General features: G+C 37.3%; 1 pseudogene; it reads right to left on the bottom strand.

Annotated features, from left to right (window-relative positions):
- Positions 1-20650: 20650 nt before the first annotated feature.
- Positions 20651-21317, bottom strand: LOC109246881 (nascent polypeptide-associated complex subunit alpha-like; annotated as a pseudogene).
- Between the last annotated feature and the right edge of the window lie 3164 nt (positions 21318-24481).

The following is a 24481-nucleotide window of genomic DNA, read 5'->3' as shown; positions in this document are numbered from 1 at the left end:
TTATTTAAATTCTAGTTAGTTAACATACAGCGTAATATTGGTATCTGGAATAGAATTTAGTGATTCATCACTTACATATAACACCTACTGCTCATCACAGCTAGTGTCCTAACAGCCATCACCCATCTAGCCCATCCCCCACCCACCTCCTTTCATCAACCCTCAGTTTTTTCTCTGTAGTTAAGAGTCTGTTATGGTTTGCCTCCTTTCCTCTCTTTTTTGAGAGGGTGGGGAGGGGATGTCTTTCTTTTTGTTGTTTTTGTTTCTGTGGTGTGGACAACTTAACATGAGATCCAACTTCTTAACAAATTTTTAAGTGTATATATTAACTAGAGGTGCTAAGTTGTGCAACAGGTATCTAGAACTTTTTCATCTTGCATAACTGAAACTTTGTACCCACCAAACCACAACTCCTAGTTCTCCACCCCCCCTCCTCCGGCATGCCCCAGCCCCTGGCAACAGCCATTCTATTCTCTGCTTCTATAAATTTGACTATTTTAAATGCTTCATTTAAATGGAGTCATGTAGTTTTTATCCTTCTGTGCCTTAGCACAATGTCCTCCAAGTTTATCCGTGCTGTTGCAAATGGCAGGATTTTCTTATTTTTAAAGACTGAACAATATTCCATTGTATATGTATGCCTTTTTTTCTTTATCCATTCATCTGTGATTAATTTTCAACTTCCAAAAGTAAAATGAGAACCAGCGTATGTTGGGGAAAATCACAAATAAAGCACAATAGAAAACAGTATGAACTTAAATGTGAATTTGCTTATTAAGCATGATATGGATATGTCCAGATAATTGATCTTTGTATTGTTTGGTAGAATGCCGTCAACATATTTTACTGTCTGTTTTGTTTTCATTAATGGGATTCGAAGCAAGAGGCATATCATGACCTAGAAGGAATTCAGATTGATAACTCTTCGAGAAAATGCATTTGTGGTACAAGAATAATACATGGGTAGAGAGAAAAAATAGGACAGCTTTATTCTATCTACCTCTTTCTGGCAAAAGTCAAAACTATATTTATTTGGGGGGGCCATATGTAGTAATAATAATAATAATAATAATAATAATAATAATAATTTCCACTTTAAAATATCTATGCATTCTAATTACATTTCCCTTTTCTTTAGAACTCTGAGAATTTTAGTATCCTAATGAGGTATCTAAGTGCCTGTCTAGTCTCAGGCCCTGAAGGAGATAACTTAGCCTGATTTCTAAATGGCAGTTTCTCACTAACTAAAACTGCTAATCATGCTTCGTGCAGCACCTCTGATTGCTTCATAACACAAGGATTCCAGAGGAAAGGTGATCATGATCTTTGAGTCATTTTCTCCATATCCCGACACTGGTCACCTATTTGGCTGATGGTTCATTTCTCTCTGAAAAAAAAAGGACAAATTTTTGGAGGAAGCCCAATAATTCTGAAATATGTACAAGAAGCCTTTTCAAGCTACCGCATTTGGGACTTCAGATGAAACTTATGCACTGATAAATCTGATTTCTCTGGAAAATGTGTGTAAGTACTAATCTTTACATAATGTCCCCAAATCAGGGATTCTCCCCTATCTGGAAGACAGTATTTTACTAACTCTTCTTACAGGAGAGAGTGGGAGAGGGTGGTCGCAGTGAGGAAGGAAGGAGAGAAAAAGAAACAACCCAGAAAACTACAAAGAGTACAGATAAAGAAGAAATCATCTTCAGACTTCCCCAAAACCTCTTCTTGTCTTTTCTCTTATATCTGGTATTAACCAAGGTCAGAATATCTTAAATACCTTTCATTATCGGCTCAGCATGGGTTGGTCTGCCATGGTTTGAAGTGGTATATGATTTCTGAGCATAAACTGAGCTGTCTTTACTCTGGAGCCTGGCTTCAATGAATTTTTCATTTAATTTTTCTTTAGAAGACCATCAAGACCTTTGCTGTTAGAACATAAGGGAGGCTATATCGAAGTCTCGTTGTCAATAGATTTATTTCCCAATTCCATTTTCAAAACACATTCTCATCATGTATTCAAGTATTTCAGACTCGATCAAACTGCTTCCTCTTTGTAGTAGTGAGAAAAATTATTAATTCATTTTCATAGAAACCAAGCTAATTTACATGGAAAAATTTACTTTTTTTTCTTTCTCACTCTCTTCTTTTTTATTTTAGTAAGCATGATCTATTCAGTTCTTCATAACTTGATTAATTCATTAAGTGTGAATGACTCATGGGCTGTTGGGGGAGAAAAGTTTACAGATTAAAGAATTTCTTATTCTATCCTAATAGAGGTGTGGAAGGTATAATTACCCCTCCCCTTTCAAGTTGATCCCTCCCCCCCCCCATTTTATTTTTTAGAGGGCCACTCTGAATTATATCATCCGATTGGTTTCATGTAATGGGAAGCACTGGCAAGAGACTGGAGGGCAGACAGAAGGAGGCTTTGGGATTTCTCACTTGTTCCTTTCTGACTTTGGAGCCTCAATTTTGACAGGACCTACATTATTTCCTGACTACAGATCTTGCCACTCAGCCCCTTCTCCCAGGCTCAAGCTCTTACTGCATTCCAGGAGCACACTTTCTCCTCTGGCCCCTTCAGGACTAGAGGTAGCGTTTCTCCATGGCTGCTAATCTCTCTAGTAGCTCCTGTTGGCTTCCTAAATCCTGCCCAAACCTCCATAAATTGTCTTTCGTGAGCGTCTCTTCATTTGAACCATTTGATTTAAATTTGTTTTCTGTTGGGACCTTGACTTATGATAAAAAGAACATCAATACCAATAATCTAGGACATACAGAATACTTACCACATGTTGGATATTATGCTGTGTTTCATATGTGCTATTTAATTGAATCTCTCAAAAGTTCTTCTCTCTCTTTATAGGGATTAAATTGGGGTATAGAAAGGGCATCATCACTCAAGGTCTACCCAGCTAGTTAGGGGGCATCAAGACTCTAAACCTCGTCTGTCTGACTACAGAGCCCTTGCTCTCAATCACTAACTTTTCTCATCTCAAAAATAGTGATAATAACTCTTCTCCCATGGAGTTGCTGCAAATACTGAGTGAAATGAGATGTGCAAAGTGATTAGCCTAGTGCGTAGTACATAATAAACACTCAACAAAATTAGTTACTAATTTTGCTGTTATTATTCTTATTATATTCCTTTCAAGGTAGCATCTGATAAGTGGTCTAAAATTGGTGTAAACAAAAATCTGTTAATAGGCAGTGAGTCATTTTGTCTTATTATTCCCCACCAGATTGCTCTAGATTGTAAACTATTTTTTGATGAAGGCTACAAGTAAGGCTAGGCCAGCGGTTTGCCTGGTTAAATCAATAACTTTCCTCAGAATGAAATAGCTCACTCATAAAAAAAAAAGGGGGGGAGAGAATAATCATTTATCCCATATCTATACTGAAGAACAGAGAAAGAGAACAAAGAAATGAGAACACACTTTATAAGCTTTGAAGCGATATACAATGATCATGTATTATGAATATCAATTTCATAAATACTGGTTGACTGATTATCTTAAGCCTATTTTGAAAGAAAGGAACACAGAGTGTTGTATTCATTTTCCAGAAAGACCATGCATTGTTTCCCTGGAGCCTCAAAATAAAGACTTCTGAATGAAAATAACAGGATTTTTCTATTTTTTCCCCAGCACCCTCTGCTTACGTGCCAAACCTTGGCACGTTAAAAGTCATTTTTCTTATGTAACCTCTGTAATCATGGGGCAGTGCCAGTGGCAAAAAGCACAATTTAAATTGAGATGCAAATCAGCAGGTTCTAAGCAACAGCAAATATTCAGAGATGCTTTTGCGTTGTGGCTCTCAGTGCAGAGGATCTGAGGACAGCAGCTGCGTCCCTGTCTTGGTTGCTGTCAGTCACGTGAAGGTGTGAAGGCCCTATTTAACCCCGTGCTCTCTGACCAATGATGTTGGGAATTCACGCATCATTCAGTACTCGTACATGTTCAGAGTTCACATCAATACCGGAGGTCGCCACGAACAAGCTGTGCAAAAATTTTTCTCATGTTTAGGCTATTGAAAATTATTTTTCGGCAAAATTGACTCCACCCCTCCAATTCTGTTTTCAATAAATTATGATGCTTTCACTTTTTTTCCCCTAGAGAATAAGAAATACTAATTTCTTCTCCTTTTATTGCTTTAAAATGAGAGATGATGAGAGGTAGGGGCACCTGGGTGGCTCAGTTGGTTAAGTGTCTGACTTCAGCTCAGGTCATGATCTCACAGCTTGTGGGTTCCAGCCCTCTGTCCGGCTCTGTGCTGACAGCTTGGAGCCTGGAGCCTGCTTCGGATTCTGTGTCTGCCTCTCTCTCTCTGCCCCTTCCCCACTCATGGTCTGTCTCTCTCTCTTTCTCTCTCTCTCTCAAAGATAAATAAAAGTAAAAAAAAAAAAATTTAAAGAAATGGTGAGATGTTACTAAAAAAGTAGTGCAATTTTGAAGAAGCCAACTCTTCCCTCCTCATTTTCATTCACCCCCATTTCTCCCATTTCTGTTATCTCTAGGCAAACAATTAAATGAATACACAAATATAAATCCTCTACCCAGTAAAATAGTTACTTCACAAAAACTTTACAGAGAAAACTTTCAGTTTTAAAATGAATACACTAATAGACAAGTGATGTGTAATATTTATTTTGGCTTCATCTCCTGATTTTCTAAATTTAGGATACACTAATTTCTTTTAAGCCTCAGGCCACAAAATCTAGTATTTTCTGTCATGAATAGTGTGTTCTCTTGCCTTGGGATGGGCATGTAAAAATACCTGTTACTTATAATGGATGCTTATCTACAGGAATAACTAAGGGTGTTTAAAGGGTTACTGGCAGAAATTTCACATAGTACCACCTAAAAATTTCCCTGAATCTTATCTCAGTGAAATAAAATTTCAAGGAAATCTCAGGTGATTTTAGAGATGCTGTAGGAGATTTTTTTGGGGGTCCCTTTATTCTCTATATATCAATATAAAATTCTCTCCATTGAACTTTTCTGCTTTTGAAGTGTGTAACATCAGTGTATTTCCATTGAGGATAAAAAGAACTTTAAAAATTTCAGTGTGCCTTTCTTTGGGGTTTACTCTCTAATATAAACTCACAAGAAGAAATATAATACTTATTTATATTAACTTACAGAGAGCTATTGACTTAAAAAATAAAAATCATTAATCTTTTAACATCAGCACTTGCTGCACATAAGTATTGTTTACAAATCATTTATATTTTAATAAAGGTATTAGGATCAGTAAAGAAGAGACAAAGAAATTTCAAACTAAAATTTTAGGGTCAGCTGAAACTCAAAAAACAATTAGATATATTTACAAAACTGTGCAGAAAACAAGTCAATGTTGGATATTGGGATTTAATTCACAAAAGTTATTTGCTGCCATAATTAGTTATTTCACCTCTTATAGAAATATGTCACCAAATGAATTATACAAATAAATAACTCACTCCTATGACTCATGGATAGAAAACATTTATCAGATATGTACAGACTACTTTACTAAAATAAAATTACCACACTTTTTCTACTATTATGTCTTGCAAACTTTTTATTCCATGATATCTTCTCTCTATAAATTATCCCTGTATATAATAATAATAGGGATATCTTCCCCATATATAATAATTTTATTCCATGATATCTTCCCTATATAATACTCCTTATTTTTTGCTTAACTGATAACTCATTTAGTCTGTAGTTTCTCTAAACTGGTAGTTTATGTCTAGAGGTGTTATTAGATTTAAGATCAGTTTAGGGGAGCAATACATCTCTAGAGGTGGTTATGTGGACTTTCTAGTAGGTGAGCTCATGAGGCACATACCCCTCCCCGGTTATCAAACTTAGAAATTCAGCTTTATCTTTTCGTCCATGGCGAATTTCCCCGACAGCACTTCACCCTACTAACTTTAGAATTATAAATGAAGAAAAATTGTTTCATTCAAGTTTATAAATGGTCATTTTAAATGCCGATGTCTTTCCTCTACTTTTTAGCTATGATTCTCCTTTTAAAAGCATGTCATCAAGAGTTTGGTTGGTTTTTAATACCAACCAAAATGAAAATAATGGTAAATATACATTCTTTTCCTTATTAATCAGTTTTAGACTGATGTTCTGATGCCCTAGGAACCTTCAATGCTGACCAGTGAGAGTATTTCTGTTATTATTAAGAGCTCTTAGACTTTTACACAGTTGACATGATTCAATTTTTGTAGTTGTTTTCGTTATGATCCTTCAATTGTTCCATCTGATGCCAGTGGAAGCTGATTCTAGTTGACACTTTTGACATGATCACATTAATCTTTGAGAATTTCCTTATTTCTGGAAGAATAAACTACTTCAGGTTCATCTTGCACATTTAGTACCTTAGACCTGGAACCAAGAATTTCTCCAAGCTCCCTGATTATTTTATTGAGAAATAATTTCAAATTAAATTATCAACACTAGAGTTGCCCATCATGACTTGGGTTTTAGAATAAACAAAGTTGGAAATACACATTTTTCAGGAGAAAATATATGATATTTTCACTTTTTTTTCAATCTAGTAGGTGGGAAATGGTATCTCAGTGTGTTTCATTCAGATCTCTCCTATTTTAATAAAGGCTGAAGTTTTCTCCCCCTCATGTATCACAGGATTATTTGCATATTTTAAAAATCAATGATATATTTATATCATTTGCCCGTTTTTCTAGCAGATTCTTGATGCTACCCAATTTCAAAAGCTCCTAATATGTTAGGAAATAAGTGACTTGTGATTTGTCTTTTTTGATTTTTTTTACAATGCATAGGTTTTTTTTTTGATTTGTTTTTTTTTCTTTTTTTTTTTAATTTTTTTTAACGTTTATTTATTTTTGAGACAGAGACAGAGCATGAACAGGGGAGGGGCAGAGAGAGAGGGAGACACAGAATCTGAAACAGGCTCCAGGCTCTGAGCTGTCAGCACAGAGCCCGACGCGGGGCTCGAACTCACGGGCCGTGAGATCATGACCTGAGCCGAAGTCGGACGCTCAACCGACCAAGCCACCCAGGCGCCCCATGTTTTTTTTTTTTTCTTTTTGATAATAGTGGACTGTAATATGAACTGAAATATCTACCTGAAAACAGGTGGCAAATTTTTAAAAAGTATATGAAACATCTGCTCTAAAGGATTCACAGATTGTGAATAATTTGGAAGTCAGGATTCAAGAAAAAAAAAAAAAAGTCAGCCAGGAGGGATGAACCTGGTAACAGGAGCAATTGTTTTGCAAGATGCCTCTGCCAATTCCTAAAGCATGGCTAATGGGCAGAAAGATCCACTTTCCATGTCAGAGGGAAAACAAAAGCATTGGAATTCAGGGCCTGCCTGGAGTTAGCCAAACTGTGAAGGCTGAGGGCACAATACTCCACAAGACCACCCTCATGTCAGACACCAACTGCAGGTTCAGAGAGTCCTGAAATCACCACCTCAGTTTTGATAATGCTCTAGAAGGACTCTGAGAACTCTAAGAAAGCTATTTTACTCATGGTTATGTTTTATTACAAGAAAAGAATACAGTTTAAAATCAGCCAAAGAAGAGATGCATAGGGCAGAGTCTGGGAGGGTTCTAAATGTGAAGCATCCATTGTCCTCTCTTGTGGAATTAAGACATGTTACTCTCTTGGCATCAATGTAAGGCAACACATATAGAGTATTGCCAACCAAGGAAGCTCACCTGAGTCTCAGTGTTCAGAGATTTTATTGGGGCTCTATTATATAGGTATGGTTGATGGGTTAATTGCCAACATGGTTGAGCCTATTCTCCAAAAGTATGACCCAAAGCCCCTACCGTAAATCCCATGATTCGTCTTTTAGGCCTGGCTAGCTCTATCCTAAGACTATAGGGTACAGTTGGTTCCGCTGTGATATCCAATGTGGCCAGCAACCACTCTAATAAAGACACTCCTATAAAGAAAGATATGTTATCTCCTAGAAGCTGATGACATGACCTCTTTTTTAAAAAAGTCTGAATTCTTTACTACACAAGGGCTCAAAAGAAACTCTGGTATACCTCCCAGAGTGAGATTGTGAAAGTCCACATTCTTTGGAGTAAGAATGAATAAATTTGGAAGAGTCCTTATAAGAACTGAAGGCCTACAGAAATTCAAATTAATTCTGATAATTGAATTAACTGATATGTAATTGCTACTGCCCATAGCCACTTACCAGAAAGAAACTCAAATACCATACAGAAGAATGTAATAACAAACACTCAAACTATTTTTATTAAACGAAGGGGAGCCTGGGTGACTTGGTTAAGTGTCCAATTTCGGCTCAGGTCATGGTCTCACAGTTTGTGGGTTCAAGCCCCATGTTGGGCTCTGCACTGACAGCTCAGAGCCTGGAGTCTGCTTCAAATTCTGTATCTCCCTCTTTCTCTGCCCCTCTCCCACCCTCACTCTGTCTCTCTGTCTCTCATAAATAAAAAAAATTTAAAAAATTTAAAAAATAAAAATATTAAATGAATATAACCAATTAAGAATAATCAGGCATAAAAAAACTCAAGGTAATCAGGGCGCCTGGGTGGCTCAGTTGGTTAAGCGTCCGACTTCAGCTAAGGTCATGATCTCACAGTCTGTGAGTTCGACCCCCATGTTGGGCTCTCTGCTGACAGCTTAGAGCCTGGAGCCTGCTTCGGATTCTGTGTCTCCTTCTCTCTCTGACCCTCCCCTGCTCATGCTCTGTCTCTCTCTGTCTCAAAAATAGATAAAAACATTAAAAAAATTTAAAAAAACCTCAAGGTAATAATCACAATTTAAAACAAATAAAATAGACAGTAGGAACAGATCCATAGGGTATTCAGAAAATAAATACGGATAAAGACAAACACTAGACTTAAAATCTATGCACACTAAATGAAGTATTAGACAATATCCAGAACTTTTGAAGAGAACCAGAACCACAAAAATTAACCAATGGAAAAGTTAAAATTATATATACAAATGCAACCTTAGAAATTAAAATGCAAAATTTAGTGGAAAGGTTTATAGAAGGTAAGTATAAGGGAAGAAAGAATTGGTAAACTAAAAAAAGTACAGAAAAAAATATCCAAAATGAAGTATATAGAGACAAAGGTATGTGAAACGTACCAACCCACATACATAAATATTAGACATGTCATATTGGAATGACTTCAGAAGAATCTAGAAGGTGGAGCCTTACCATCAGCATTTCTGTACTTTTCTAAGACTCTTTTGTTCAATACATGGAAGAAGTTAAAATGTGTGAAAACACATTAAAACCAGCATTGTCTGATGATTGCTGGCATTCTTCCTCAAAATATAGATAGTGATTTCTAGGCATGATTGAGAGTATTGACTATAAGTTCCAGAGTATTCAACTTTAGCTTTGAAGTTAAATTCATTAAAAAAAAAAAAAAAAAAAAAGGAAAAAAATTTCTCACATTTTATGGCTATGCTTAGAATGCTGGTCAGCTATTCTAGAACTAGAATTTCTAGAATTGTTTTTGCTATATGTTTGTTGGCAACAAGAAAATGTTGTAGGAAATTTGAAAGGTGGAAGGAAAGCAGCATTTTCTGTGTTTGGATGGTTGGTGCAGAGCACCAAATACTCCTAAAGCTCACGCATGTGGGATTGAACTAATGGCTTAACATGCTGGCCTTTTTGCCAGTAAACACTATAGCTCACCCAGATTCCACAGGACCTGCTCTTTCAGTGTATTTTACCTTTGGCACAGGTATATGCAGATTGGTGGAGAAGATGTCAGCTTCTTCAAAGCTTCCTCATGGTCAAGATTGCAGGTGGTGAGGGACAGATTCTAGTTTGTCCTCATTGATTCTAGTTGGCCCAACCTCTCCCTGCTTCCTGTGCAGCTTTCCTTCCCTACTGCTGTCCTGCTAACATACAGTAACTTGTAATCTGCCATCAGACACAGAGGCAACAACTTTCTATAAACTTCTTCACCAAGAACTACAAATACAGAAGATCAAAACTTAAAAAAAATCTCTTCGTGGTTTGCTCCCTGCTAAAACCATAACTGATACTGGAATTGATACTAAAGTAGTTCTAGGGAAATAAAACCTTAAGGATGGATTATATACATATTTTCTGAGATATCTGGAATTGATTTGCTAATATTGAAATTAACTATATTAATAACCCTGTTGCAAGTGATAAGGGGGACATTATTAGTCCATGCCATATAATGGCAAAGCAATTGCTTAAATGATTAAGAAGACACCCAATGGGGAATGACGTTGAACATCTTTAAATGTACCTGTTGGCCATCTGAATGTCTTCTTTAGAGAAGTGTCTATTCATATCTTCTTCCCATTTCTTCACTGGATTATTTGTTTTTCGGGTGTGGAGTTTGGTGAGTTCTTTATAGATTTTGGATGCTAGCCCTTTGTCTGATATGTCCTTGCAAATATCTTTTCCCATTCCATCAGTTGCCTTTTAGTTTTGTTGATTGTTTCCTTTGCAGTGCAGAAGATTTTTATCTTCATGAGGTCTCAATAGTTCATTTTTTCTTTTAATTCCCTTACCTTTGGAGATGTATCAAGTTAGAAATTGCTGTGGCTGAGGTCAGAGAGGTTTTTTTCCTGCTTTCTCCTCTAGGGTTTTGAGGGTTTCCTGTCTCACATTCAGGTCCTTTATCCATTTTGAGTTTATTTTTGTGAATGGTGTAAGAAAGTGGTCTAGTTTCATTCTTCTGCATGTTGCTGTCCAGTCCTCCCAGCATCATTTGTTAAAGAGACTGTCTTTTTTCCATTGGATATTCTTTCCTGCTTTGCCAAAGATTAGTTGACCATACTTTTGTGGGTCCAATTCTGGAGTCTCTATTCTATTCCATTGGTCTATGTGTCTGTTTTTGTGCCAATACCATGCTGTCTTGATGATTACAGCTTTATAGAAAGTCACCTCATGTCAGTCAGAGTGGCTACAATGAACAAATCAGGAGACTATAGGTGCTGGATGTGGAGAAACGGGAACCGTCTTGCACTGTTGGTGGCAATGCAAACTGGTGCAGTCTCTCTGGAAAACAGTGTGGAGGTTCCTCAAAAAATTAAAAATAGACCTACCCTATGACCCAGCAATAGCACTGCTAGGAATTTACCCAAGGGATACAGGAGTGATGATGCACAGAGGCACTTGTACCCCACTGTTTATAGCAGCACTTTCAACAATAGCCAAATTATGGAAAGAACCTAAATGTCCCTCAACTGTTGAATGGATAAAGAAGTTGTGGTTTGGGGCACCTGGGTGGCTCAGTCTGTTGAGCATCCAACTTCAGCTCAGGTCATGATCTCACACTCTGTGGTTTCAAGCCCCGCGTTGGTCTCTGTGCTGACAGCTCAGAGCCTGGAGCCCACTTCGGATTTTGTGTCTCCCCCTCTCTATGCCCCTCCCCTGCTCATGCTCTGTCTGTCTCTGTCTCAAAAATAAATAAAAACATTAAAACAATTTTTAATAAAAAAGAAGTTATGGTTTATATATACAATGGAATACTACTTGGCAATGAGAAAGAATGAAATATGGCCTTTTGTAGCAACATGGATGGAACTGGAGAGTGTTATGCTAAGTGAAATAAGTCATACAGAGAAAGACAGATACCATATGTTTTCACTCTTATGTGATTCCTGAGAAACTTAACAGAAGACCATGGGGGAGGGGAAGGGGAAAAAAAAAGTTAGAGAGGGAGGGAGGCAAACCATAAGAGACTCTTAAAAACTGAGAATAAACTGAGGGTTGATGGGAGGTGGGAGGGAGGGGAAAGTGGGTAATGGGTATTGATGAGGACACCTGTTGGGATGAGCACTGGGTGTTGTATGGAAACCAATTTGACAATAAATTTCATATTAAAAAAATTAAAAAAAATAAAGTGTCACAAAAAATAAAAAAATAAAATGTAAAAAAAAAGAAGACACCTAAAATCAAACGACTATAGAAGGCAAAACTATAGGCTAAACAGTGCTAGTTTAGAACATTTTTTTGTGAAAATAAAGACCAAAATGGAGTTTGTTGGTTACTTTGAAATGTACCAGAGAACTTAAAGAAAGAAAATGAATAATTCAGGGCTTTAATTTTCTACCTTAAATTATGGATTTGAAAGCAATGTTTCAAGACTTTGCACTAAATAAAGACCTTTAATTCTTCTAGACACAGGGCAAAGATTTCTGAAAACCAAACCTCAAGTGTAATCATGAGAGTGGCTGCATTACAGAAAAATAATGTATTCATAAAGTCATAGAATTGCATATGTTAAATGTAGGGAATTCATCAGAGGAGGATTTTACTTTGAAAATGGGGAGAGCACATGTGGGAATATTTCAGTAAACTTGAGTACCTTAAAACTATATTTTCCTGAACCTCCTATGCCAGTAGAAGTACCTCTTCCTCCCCTGACTGAGGAAGGTTGTCTTAAGAACCTATAATGACCATCCTAAAAGTACAAGGAAACATTGATCCTTCTGATGATGTACCCTCACCAGTCTCATTGTTTTTAAACCTATAACCAGATTCAAGTCCTGTCAGGACTCAGGAGATAATACATAGATGAAAATTAGCATAATATTGACTATTCCAGATATGGGTATAGATCCTTGATCGACTAGGGTAAAATGGAAGAAATATGTTGGATCTGACTGAATTTGTTGATATGTTTGCTTCAGGATAGATTCTGGATTCAATAGGCTAGCCCCAATAACCAGAAGAAATTCTAACAATTCTTGGAGAGAAAGCAGAGCTTTAGACTTAAAAAAAGGTCTATAAAACAAAGGGAAAATTCCACATCTTCCTTTTTTTTATTATGAAATTTATTGTCAAATTGGTTTCCATACAACACCCAGTGCTCATCCCAACAGGTGCCCTCAATACCCATCACCTACTCACCCCTCCTTCCCACCCCCCATAAACCCTCAGTTTGTTCTCAGTTTTTAGGAGTCTCTTATGTTTTGGCTCCCTCCCTCTTTAACCATTTTTTTTCTCTCCCTCCCCCATGGTCTTCTGTTAAGTTTCTCAGGATCCACATAGGAGTGAAAACATGGAATCTGTCCTTCTCTGTATGACTTATTTCACTTAACATAACATTCTCCAGTTCCATCCATGTTGCTACAAAAGGCCATATTTCATTCTTTCTCAGAGATCAAGGGACTAAGATCCACATCTTCCTTGGTACACTATAGAAGTAAGTATGCAAAGGCTAAAGAAGGTAAGAATTCTAGTGTGGATTTATCATGAAAGACAATCACTTAATTCCTTATATTCTTTGGAATGACCAAAAATTATTTGCTTCACCAAAGCTGTGAGAAATATATCCAGGAAGGGATTCTAGTATCCTTGATGATCTCAGTATTGGCTATTGTCTGTAGGTTGGGAATGACAGTGGGAACTACCATAAGTGAATTGTAATCCTTGATGAAAGGGTGGTACTTACTAGGGTGATAGGGACCAGCCTGTGGTAGTTAATTTCCAGAGCATGGTTGTTATAAAGGTACTAGAAATGGTTACTAAACAAAGCCAAAGCATTTGTCAGAATGACTTGAAGTTCAGATATTGGTGACCTTTGCTAATTGTTCATGATGTTCTTACAATGAAAAACAGTCTACTAAAGTCTTACTTAATATGATAAACAGAAAAGCTTTAGTCTGGTGAACAGAATTCTGACTTGAGTCACAATACAGTTGCAACCTCTAAACAAATTCTCACACCTGAGCCCTTTCATAAATTCAGAGTACCTTTCATGAAGGGCAGACTGGATCCCTTGAGAAAGAAACTTTCTACACATTTAAAAATGTATATTGTAAATCATCCTTATGGCCTTTCCAAAAGAGATATGCAGACTTTTACATGATAACTGTGCACTGGAAAAGTGTATATAAGAAGGATTTAGGGATATTATGGGACAATGGCTCTGAACTGCCACTACATTTTTGAGACCCAAACCACAAGTGTGGTTTATCAATCTGAGTAAGGTGGAGTCCAGGGGGTTAGTAAGTTCTGGTTAAGGTCCATCTCACAGTGGGCTCAGTGGGTTCCTGAACTAACTCTGTGTTTTATTTCTTCAGTCTGGAAATCATATTTCAATAGACATGCTTATCAACTGACAGAATCCCAACAATTAGCATTTCTTTTTTCAACACAGGTCTTCCTAAGGAGTCATTTTATTTCTTCTTAGAGGAGTTTGGAGGCCATTATGTTAGGAAAAGCCACACGGAAGCTGCTAGAACTGCTTCTATCAAATAGATGTTGCATCCTTGAAGTTTTGCAGAAATTGGTGCCATTATCAAAGACTTGAAAGATGCATGGCATGGTGAATCTTACCATAGTCTCATTCAAATCCCCTATTTGGCCTGCACTGAAGACAGTTGGATTTTTCAGAATGACAGTGGATTATCATAAATTTAATCAAGTGGTGACTTCAGGTGGAACCACCATTTCAGATGTGATTTTGATACTGGGGTAAATAGACATGCTTCCCAGCATGTGGCATTATCAATTGATGTAATAAATGCTACTTTGATATCTATATTCTATCTTTTTATTGGGGACTGTTTGATTTCACCTGACAGGACCAGAAATACACATTCACTGTTCTACACTAGGATAATATCAGCTTCCTATCCCAATATCATAATCTTGTCCATAGATACTTTGATGGCCTCCCAATTCCAGAATAACTCTAAGCCATTCAATTAATCATATGATTCTCATTGGACATGCTGACAAGAAAGAAGCAGCTTTTCTAGACACACTGATAATGTACATGTGTATTAGACAGAAGGAGGTAACTGCCACAGAAATTCAGTAGTATGCCATTTCAATGAAATATCTAGAGTCAAAGCATCTGGAACATGTCAAGATATGATTTTCAGGATGAAGGAAACGTTGATGTGTCTGCAAATTGGCTCATGTTTATGGAATTTATTGATTCCCATGATCATCATCACACTGCAGAAGCTAGCATGATCAAATAGTGAAAAAGCCTTTAGGAGATTCAGTTACTGTGCCAGATGGGCACATCAGCTTCTGGAGTTGAAATAATGTCCCCTAGGATGTGATATATGTTATAAATCAGTAACCAACATTTAGTGCTATTTCTCCCATAGCACACATTCATAACTCAGGAAACCAAGGATAAAATTGGGGGGGTAATTCTCTTACTTTTACCCCTAGCAAATGAACCATTAGTGAAAATTTTGCTTCCTGACCTCATATCTTTGAGTTCTGCTGCTTGATATGTCTTAGTTCCCATGGAATTAATATTCTCAGAAGGGGCCAAAATTGTTTTATTAAACTAGATGTTGAGATTGCCACCTGGCCACTTCTGAATTCTCAAGACACTGAATCTGCTGGCAAAGAAAGGGATTTCTATGCTCTTTGGGATAATTGATCCTGACTCTTCAGAGGAAATCAATTTGCTACTATGGGGTAAGAGGACATAGGCCTGGAATGAAGTAGATACCCTGGATACCTCTTAGTACCCCATGTTCTGTGAAAAAGTTAATGGAAAACTGTAAGTACTCAATACAAACAGGACTGATAAAGCCCAGACCTTTCAGAAATGAGGGTTTGTGTCGTCCTGTGAGGCAAGGAACCATGAACTTTTGAGGATCTCATTGAGTGCAAAGGAAATACAGAAATGTCAAATTATAAATATCAGCTACACAATCATATTAGGGCTTTCTTCCTTATATTTATTTGAATATATGTGCATGAACTCATTCAATTCTTTTTTTAAATCCCATAATTTGTATAATTTAACAAAAGTATTCTAATAATACTTAGCCTTATTTAACATTTTAAAAGTGCCTCAGCTAGAAGAGAAAAGAACATCACCCAAAAAAGGGATAAAGTGACATTGGTACTTTTATCCTTTTTTTGGATAAAGGGTTAGTGTGTTTTTGGTTGTATGAAGTTCAGTTGCATCGTTAAGTAGAGTGTGACTTTGCTTTTATCTTTCTTTGGAGGTTAGGTATAGTTAAAAGATGTGTACATGTATCTCAGGTTGACAAAAGGTGAACTGGGTTGTTTCCCTATGTTTTCAACTTAGCTAAACTAAACAACATTTTCTAGAGTTCTTTGTATAGTTTCAGGTTAGGGCTGTGTTGAGAGTTCATCTAAACTATTTCATAATATTGCTGCCTCAGCATCCTTTTTGTGTGATCAAGGAGCCTGCAGGGGCCCTGAGCGGAAACACTAGCTCCTCCTGTGAGCACATGCCATAGATAACACCCTGAAGAGGCACAAGTAAATGTGATGTAGTTCCTGATATTCTGATATTCTAAGATGGCTCCGACATAAGCAGTTTCTCCTGCCTCCCAAGTCCTTCTCCTTATAATCCCCCTCAGATAAGGTCCCCAGGAATATTTCCAAAACCTTACTTACTTTGGTTTGAATTTATCCATCTGGCCTTGGCGTGGAGCCCCAAAAGAACTCCACCAGTGGACCCTAGTACAAGCGTGTGCTCCAAGTTCTACTGGACTCTCTCTGTTGGCACTCTGCCTTTAGGTCCCTTTGTGGCCCCCTTGAGGCACACTGTGTACTTCCTCCAGGGATCTGTGAGTGGTAAATCTCTCAATTTTGACTCCCTTGTGGTCTTCAGTTAAACCCTGGTTCACCAACACCATGGGCTCTATTTAACAAATTTTAACAAAGTCACAATAGGATGGCCACAGGAGAAATTTCTGTGAGATTCTGAAGGAAGTAACAACTAGTCACTCCATTTAAAGGTGGGAGTTTGGCACCAGGCAGCCCTGCAGCTTTTGAATGTAGTTAGTGAAGTCTTTTTGGAGTAGGTCTGCAGTCTTTTGAGCTACCAAAGATCTCCTCAAGCTTGTTTTGGGGTCAGGTAATTGTGCAATTTGGCAGCAAAGGGCATCAACTTCTGCAGATTATATAGGTCACTGAGGGTGGAAGTGGGGAGAGAGACATGATTGCAATTTCTCAGTTTTTCCTCATGTGTTGTGATTGTTTTCAGCTCTCTCACTTCACATCTGGCTGTTTTTCTGAGGGTTGGCTGTGCTTATCGAGAGCTTCATCCACCACCAGAGTCAGAGGCAGCTGCCTTTCACAGACATTTTACCAGTATCCATAATTTCATTTGGTTTCATCCCTCTTCTAATTTTGTGAATTTACATAATTCCTAGTAGTCCTTTTCCCCTAAATAAACCTCTGATGGTTATTTGTCAACTTAACTGGACCAAGGGTGTCCAGATATTTAATTAAATGTTATTCTGGGTGTGCCGATAAGGGCATTTCTGGATGAGATTAACAATTGAATTGGTAGACTGAATAAGGCAGATTGTCTTCCACAATGTAGGAGGACATCATCCAAATCATTGAAGGCCTGAATAGAACAAAAAGGCTGAAGAAGGGAGATTTTTCTCTTTTTGCTGGATTGTCTTTGAGGTGGAATACCAGTCTTCTCCTGCCTTTGGACTCATGCTAGGACTGGAACTTATACCAGCTTCTCTCCTGATTCTCTGGTTTGTAATCTCAAATTGGTCCTGTGCCTTCAGCTTGCTAACTTGCACATCTTGGGACTTCTCATTCTCCGTAACCACACAAGTCAATTCTTTATAATAAATTGAGGAAAATTTTGAGTGTCATATTTCAAGAAAGACACTTAAAAGCTTGAATGAAGACATTTTATAGCCAGAAGAACTAAAAAGCATATGGCAGCCCTCTTTCTCATGTGTTACTCAAAATAAATATAAATAATAATCTGTAAAATAAACACAATATGCCCAACTAAATGCTAATTATTTCCAAGGTAATTATCTTAATAAATGAAAAAATACATATTAAATAATAAATGCTTTCAAATTATCTCTATCCCCTGCCCCTGCTTTTTAATGTTCCTGTTTTTTTTCTAGTATGCTAAAGCATATTCTTAGTCTAACTATAGGAAATTGTAGTAGACTGCAAAAATAGTTCTAATTTTTCTATCTCTCTATCTACCACCTTTGCAAGGTGACCTTGCAGATCTTTCCATGAGGAGGTGGAGTCTTTCCCATCCCTTGAATCTGGGCTGACTCTTAACAAATTTTGGTCAATATAATACAGTAGAATGGCATGGGTGCCAGTTCTGACCTTGGGTCTCAATTGTCCTTGTGCTGCTTCTCTCAGTGACCTGTGCAAGTCTGATCTAGCCTACTAGGAGATGAAGACCATATGGAATGAGGCCAGTTGCCCCAGCTGAGGCTTCCTAAGCTTGTCTACTACTAGCAAATATTAAGAAATGTGAGGGAGCTCAGCCAACCTTGCCAGAGTTTTTACCTGACTCGCAAATGTCCAAACATATGAGAATAGGTCCAACTGAGATATAGACTCATGAGGGATATAAGCTGGTTTTTCCTTTAAACCATTGGGTACTAAGGTGGTCTGTTATATTCCAATGGCTAAATGATAGAGAAATCCAGCCCTGGATGTCATTAAGATGGAATATATACAGAGGAGGGTGATTAGCCTGTGAAGAGGTCTGAAAATCAAGCTGTAGGAGAATGGATTGAAAGGACTAGGATATTTAGCATAGAAAGCAAGTATTTGGGGAGGGACATAGTGGCTTCCCTTAAATAATTGGCAAACTGTTATGTAAACGGGGATTATATTTACCTAGAATAAATTTAGAAAGCAAGTGGTAAACATTGGAAGATATTAAGATGATGAAAGACATTGTAATAGAGATATATAAATTATAGAATTTGCTCAGATTTATTTGGTGGGGATGGTGCCTTACAACGCAGTTTTGTCATTAGAAGTGTACATACAGAATGAATGACCTTTTCACATGTTTGTTCCAAAAGGCAAATTTCCTCTTTGGCTTGAAGTTTTGACTAGATAACATATAACATTACTTGAAGTCCAAAATTATATGTGTTGTGATAATTTATATGTTTCCTTTTATTAAATATACTTTTCATAATTATCGGTATTCAAAATTTCTATTGTTTAAATACCAATAATATAACTGTTTGATTTTCCATTCATTTTGATTTGAATTGATTATATCATAGCCACACTCTGAGTGGAATCATCTGAAAATCTATCCACCATCTTACAATCAATAGAGCTGTTAAAATGTGTTCTGGGTTCCAAAAATTCACTTCAAAAGAAACTGTTGGGTTACGACCAATAGTGAAAGTGAAGACAAAAAATTCATATAGAAGTAATATAAGAAGTTTATTTCTGTTCCTTTATTCAACAAATATCTATTGATTTCCTGTTATTTGCTGGACACTTATTTAAGCCCTGTGGAAATGCTTATAAACAAGTGAAGGCATTACCTTTGGGAAGCTTATCTTCTAGAAAGGAAGGAAAACAATAAATAAATATGAATTCCATTTATTGTGTGTTGGTTCACAGCCCTATCAGGATCTTTGCAGGTATACTCAAAACTGGCCCCCATACTCAGAGGGCAGGGAGAAACCAAAGAAAGAGGCAGGCACTCTAGATTGGGAAGTGGAAGCTTTAATAAGCAAAAGTAATTTATGTACATGGCTTATGTTGGGCAGCAGCAAGATGAATGGGCCCCCACAACCACCTGCCAAATCTTGAAAGTTTAAATAGAGGCCCTAATGGGTTCAGTCACATACATTGGGCAGGTGTTCTCAACACCACATCCCTATCTCAAGCCTATGTCCTTGGAACATTATCTGGGAGCAGAAAACGCTAGTGAAACCCACTTTCCAAGGACAGGCAAGGGAGTCAGGAGACTAAGTGCCAGGACCCGCCCAGTTATATTTGGCAGTCACATCTTTTTGATGATGTTCCCTAACATTGTGAGGTGTGATAATGTTAAGAAGAAAAATAAAGCAGGGTAAGGAGACATAAATTAATGGGTAAGTCAATCTTTTAGAAAAGGGATCAGAGAAGTCCTCTGTGGGGAGGTAACATTTGAGCACAGGCCTAACTGAAGCTAGAACAAACCTAGTAAACAAGGGGAATAATTTACCAAGCAGATGGAAAATATGAAGAAGAAGTTGTGCTAGCCATATTCAATGAAATTCAGGAAAGGCTCCATGCTGAAATGAGGTGAAGCAAAGGAGAGAAGCAGGAAGAAATTGGAGCAGTAATGGCTAGTCACATGAAGCATTATAGGTCATGATAAGAACTTGGTATTTTATTTAGAGTATGATGTAAAGCCATTGGGAGGTTGGGACTAGGCATTTGGCAGGATATGTGTTCCATTTCAAATGGCTCACTCTTGCTTTGGGGGGACATAAAGCTACAGTGGGGTGCAGTAAGGGGCAGAGGTCATTGTCCCTTGACTCAACTGCTTTCATATCCATTCTCTCCTTTCTCAAGTCCTGTTCTGTATCAATGGAAGAATGGGAGGAATACAGCCCTGGTGCTGTATTTTCTAGGGTTTTTTAATGATACAGCTGGGTGAGACACTGACGGTGGAGGGAAGAGAGAAGCCAGGCTATTTTTTCAATCTTCGTTCTCTCTGCTCATCACTTACTATGAGTTGAGAGAATTATGGTGGTTCTGCTTTCACTGGCATCAGTAGTGAGTATACTTTTGTGCTCTGGTTATGCCTCCTTTTTTTGCATCTAACAAGAAGACAGTTTTGTTAATGATAGAAACAGTACAAATTTCAAAACAAGCTGCAGTTATTCTTTTCAAACACGAAAAAAAGGTCCTCGTTTTCAGATGGTTACATTGTCAATTCCATAAAAACGTTTACAATAACATTACTGTTTTTTTTTTTTCAGGGACTGGACTGCCTTTGCTCTTGACACATTTGCTTGTGACATGACCAATTCTATGTCCTTGACCTCTACATCTCTTTCATCAACTTCTTCCTCTTCACTCTCCTCTTGTTCAGGTGGAGTCTGTGTGTTTTCTTGAATTTTTGAGACAGTTTTGCCTTGAATTCTGAATTTCTCAGCAGTTTCTAGTTGTGCCTGCTGAAATAAATCCTTGATCTTGGCTTCCCCCAAAACAATGTAGGTAACTGAAACTGGGCTTTTATGGACGTCTGGTTTTGTGATGACAAAGAGGGTTTTCTTAGATTTCCAGATAGTGGCTCTTGTAACCCCTGCAACCTATCAAAGACCCAGTTTGGACATAGCCTTCTGTGCCTTCTTTTCACTCCAGCTCTGTTTTGCTTTACTGACTGGTTCTTCATTGATTTCAGCTGTTGCTGCCAGCTGGGCTTATTGTGTGGTTGGCTGTGTGGAATTCTGTTCCTCAAGCTTTGATACTGATTCATCACTGTCAGATTCTGTTCCAGATCCTGTCTCAGCCTAAGGCCATGGCAACTCCTGCTCTCCATCAGGGATGGTTTCTGTGGCTTCACCAGGCATTTTGTACAGGGAACATGGAACCAAGATGGCAGAAGAGAGAGAGAGCAAGCCATGCCTCTTCTTTTTGAATCCCAGCCTATGGGTGGGGGAATCTCTAGAGTGACTTGTTTGTCTAGTTGGACTCTGACTGAAACAAGGGGCAAAGTTGAGGCAGGAATACTGTCATGAGACTATTTCAGTAATCTAGGCAAGAGAAGAGCAAGTTGAACAAGTTACAGTGACACCATGGACAAGGTAAAAAATGATGAAATTTGGGATCTCTTTTGAATGTAAAACTAACATGGATTGTATAACTAGTGCAATAAAAGAAAAGAAATATAATGTCTTCAAAGTTTAGTTTGAAAAACTGTAAAGGTGGTATTATTGGGAGATATAGGGAAGATTGAGAAAAGAGGAGATCAGGAGGCAGGGTATATGAATCAAGAGTTCTGTTTGGTAAAAGTTAACGTTGACATAGCTATTTGGTATCTACTTAGGAGATTGAGTAGAAAGTTAAGTATATGAATTCAGAGTTTAGGAAAGCACTTCAGTTTAGAAATCTACTGGATGGGTGGATAGGATTATTGGTATAATAAAGTCATGCAATTTGAAATGATTACTTAGGAATTGGCTCTGCATAGAAAAAAAATCCATGACTGAGGACTAAGCCTTAATGACTCTAATGTTTAGAGAGAGAGAGAGAAAAGAAAGAAAATTGGAGAGAGAAAAGAAACCATCATAGGAAGCTAAAAAGGCACATATAGCAAAGCAGAAGGAAAAAAATAAAAGAAGTACTCCAGGAAGCCAAGTGAAGAAAGTTTTTCAAGACCTTCCCCCTCCTCCATTTCTCTTTCTCTCTCTCTTTTCCCTTACTTTTTTCTTTCATTCCTTTACTCAGTTATTTAGCCAATATGTATTGAGAACTTGCTGGATGCACTGTGATAGTTAATTAAGAACTCAGATACAGGAGGCTTTGAATAAACATTTTTAGTGGTAGTCTTGTGGATGAGAGTCAATTTTTTTTAGACAGTTCCTTTAAACTAGGAATGATAAAAATTTATTTTTAGAAAACATGGCATAAGTTAATCTGGAAAACAAATCCATTATTATACACCTTAGGAAAAGAATGGGATTTTTACCTTGCTTAACACTTTATATGCATTTACTCATACAAATAATATCTATATATACAAAAATATTTTACATTCAGTTCTATCATATTTACTTACAGCACATCATCTTGCAATGAAAAAAAATTTAAATGTCTTCTTATGTATCTATTCTATAATTTTATTTTGCTGCTTGGAAATGGCAAATGCAATTGGATTTTCTCCAGAGCCGCTCAGTTCTCTGTGACAATCCAAGGGTTAAATTAAAGGAGAAGTCAGCTCCTTGTCCTTGGCTCAGAGGAAAGCTGAACTGTAGCCTTCATTTATTTCCTTCACATTCTGTTTTGCTCTTTCCTCTTTTAGGACTGAGCATGTAGCCTTCACTTTTCTCATCCCCAGCCAAGATGCAACTCTACAGTGGGGAGATAGCCAGAATATGGGTTGGATCTAATTCTTAAAATCAAAGATAGGTAAGCTCCAAGGTTAAATTTGGAAAGCTCAGGAAATCCTAAGTGCAAACACCACCTTTCAATCATCTGCAAATCATTTCCTGCTCCCTTGTCTCTGAAAGGCAGGATTGCAGCCTCACTGTAATTTTTCTTTCTAAATTAAGCAGCACATTTCAGGTGTCTGAGAAGCAGCTGAGTGAGGCAAGGGATTTTAGAACTGGATTCCATTCAACTTTGCTATTGGTTTATTTTATCATTACATTTTCACACATGGGGGTGAGAATTTTATAATTTAGCGAAGGTCATTAAAGGAAGAAAATATGGCAGCAAAATAGGACTTGATGTTTTAGAGTTAAAAATAGGAAAAATGAGAAAGAAAATATGCTATTAAAATTCTATACTTTTAATCCTTTTTTCCTCAGCATAATTCTGAATTTCAGGTGACAAACAAGGTACATTAAGTAGACTGAGCCTGGTAAAATCATTGTACTTAACTGCAGAACTTAACTTTTTGTCTTCAACTTTATTGGAACCATGAAAAACTTGTTTATATGTTTATACCTTTTAGTCACTAGGATTGGGATGTAAATGTAACAGAAAAGACAGGGGCCAGGACCCAGTATTAATTTACTGTTAGCTCATGAGAACAGCCAAGCCTCTTGAATAAAATACAAAATACATATTTTCGTCTCCTAACAACATTATGTTCTATTGTGACTAAATTTATTTCTGAAGTATGTGTATCCAGAGTGTACCTAGAGAAATTCAATCTACAGAAGAATTTAGTGACTTCAGATAAAAAAATTGTTATATTTTGCTAGGTTAAAAAAATCAGATAAAGGAATAATCTTTTCCTCTTCATTTCTCTCATTAGAAATGATATCTAGCAGAGACCAAGACCTTTTTGTAAGGCTTTTCATCTGCCAGTTTGCCTGGATAGTGAGGATATATGGTAAATAACCTCCAATGAAGGTCAAAGAGTAAAGAATTAAGATTAAGATATAATTGAAGGGGAAAAAAGAAAAGAAAGTAAGAGAACACAAAACATTGTAAATGCCTGGAAAAATTAGATAAAAACACAAATCCTAAGATCACGTTGGCTATTCCCTTCAGTCTGCCCTGAGGTGTGAAATCCAATCATAATATCAGAGTTACCTATCCCTTACCATTGGGTTCCACTGGTTTTCATTCACTGACAAAATCCAAACATTTGAGAAGACAATGAACTGCTTTCAGATGTTTAAGAGGGAAGGGAATGTGTCTATTACCACTGAGTCATAAGTAGATATTATTTGTGGTAGGCAGACTCTAAGATAATAACTCATGATCCCTGAGTCCTCATATTCATACTTTTACGTAATTCTTTACCTTGAGAATGGCTAGATTTGGTGACTCACTTTTAATGAATTGAACACAGCAGAAGCAATAACATATCAGTTCAATTAACAAGTCTTAAAAAAGATCGTCACTTATGTCTTGAAATCTTTCTTTCAGGGTCATCACCCTGGGGTAACTAGTAGTCATGTGAGAAGCCCCATGGAGAAGGCCACCAGCCAGGAGCTGATACTTCCAGCTTTCAGCCAGTAAGGACCCAGAGACATATGAACAGCCACCTGTGTAAACTTCAAAGCGGACTCCCCTC

Source organism: Panthera pardus, unplaced genomic scaffold (genome assembly GCF_024362965.1).
Source record: "Panthera pardus isolate Hobbes unplaced genomic scaffold, ASM2436296v1 HiC_scaffold_13, whole genome shotgun sequence".
Classification (NCBI taxonomy): domain Eukaryota; kingdom Metazoa; phylum Chordata; class Mammalia; order Carnivora; family Felidae; genus Panthera; species Panthera pardus.
Note: the sequence above shows the minus strand (reverse complement) of the source record. Positions and strands in the feature narration are given on the sequence as shown.